This window comes from Eschrichtius robustus, chromosome 3 (assembly GCF_028021215.1).
Source record: "Eschrichtius robustus isolate mEscRob2 chromosome 3, mEscRob2.pri, whole genome shotgun sequence".
Lineage (NCBI taxonomy): Eukaryota > Metazoa > Chordata > Mammalia > Artiodactyla > Eschrichtiidae > Eschrichtius > Eschrichtius robustus.
This window is the reverse complement of record NC_090826.1, coordinates 83,709,879-83,711,291: the sequence shown is the minus strand read 5'-3', so window position 1 is coordinate 83,711,291 and position 1,413 is coordinate 83,709,879. Positions and strand designations below refer to the sequence as shown.

Here is a 1,413-nt window from a genome sequence, read left to right as displayed (position 1 = left end):
GAGGAGGGAGAGGAGGTGGGAGACGGTAGAGCTGAAGGATCATCAGCAATAGGAGACCGAGGGCAAGCTGTATTTCACTCACGCCTGACATTGATGGCACAGGTTCTGGTTCCTCGCTGGATCAATTCTATCTACCCTCTTGAAAAAACGATCCAGTGATGTCTGGGTAGTAGCTCTTTTTTTCTTGTCATAGATGACAGTAAAGTGCACAAAAGTACAACCCCTTGTGGAGGATGCATGCACGTGACAATGTACGCCAGACACGTGAACTAGCTTACCTGATTGGACATGCAAACGCACGTTCGCATCTTTGAAAGTTCGCAACTTGAATGTTCGCATGTGGGGGACTTACTGTATCTCAACAATAGTTTACTCAAAGAGAAACCACCGGAGGCTGCCCTCAGCCCACACACCAGCTGGCTCCGTTATGGCGACCACAGCCCCAGCATCGTGATTAGTGGTGATGAACCAGGTTATGACCTAGATTTATTTTGTATACCTAATCATTATGCTGAGGATTTGGAAAAGGTATTTATTCCTCATGGACTAATTATAGACAGGACCGAAGGGCTAGCTCAAGATGTGATGAAGGAGATGGGAGGCCATCACATCGTGGCCCTCTGTGTGCTCAAGGAGGGCTATAAATCCTTTGCTGACCTGCTGGATTACATCAAAGCACTGAACAGAAATAGTGATAGATCTATACTTATGACTGTAGATTTTATCAGACTGAAAAGCTACTGTAATGACCAGTCAACAGGTGACATAAAAATAATTGGTGGAGATGATCTCTCAACTTTAACTGGAAAGAATGTCTTGATTGTTGAAGATATACTTGACACTGACAAAACAATGCAAACCTTGCTTTCCTTGGTCAAGCAGCATAATCCAAAGATGGTCAAGGTTGCAAGCTTGCTGGTGAAAATGACCCCTCAAAGTGTTGGATATAGACCAGACTTTGTTGGATTTGAAATTCCAGACAAGTTTGTTGTAGGATATGCCCTTGACTATAATAAATACTTCAGGGATTTGAATCATGTTTGTGTCATTAGCGAAACTGGAAAAGCAAAATACAAAGCCTAAGATAAGAGTTCAAGTTGAATTTGGAAACATCTGGAGTCCCATTGAAATCACCGGGAAAATTATCAGATGTTCTAGTTCTGTGGCCAGCTGCTTAGTAGAGCTTATTGCACGTATCTTCTAAGAATTTTATCTGTTTTATATTTTAGAAATGTCAGTTGCTGCATTCCCGAACTCTTTATTTGTACTATGAGCCTACAGACTATCAGTTCCCTTTGGGTGGATTGTTGTTTGACTTGTGAATGAAAAATCTCTTAAACCACACCACTATTGAATGAAAATATTGAAATTGTATCTATAAGAAACATTTAAAGAAAAGAATATATTAGTTTT

The 1,413-nt window shown here is 40.8% G+C and overlaps 1 pseudogene; it reads left to right on the top strand.

Moving 5' to 3' along the window:
• Positions 1 to 585: 585 nt before the first annotated feature.
• LOC137761163 (hypoxanthine-guanine phosphoribosyltransferase pseudogene) lies at positions 586 to 1,185 on the top strand (annotated as a pseudogene).
• Positions 1,186 to 1,413: the final 228 nt, after the last annotated feature.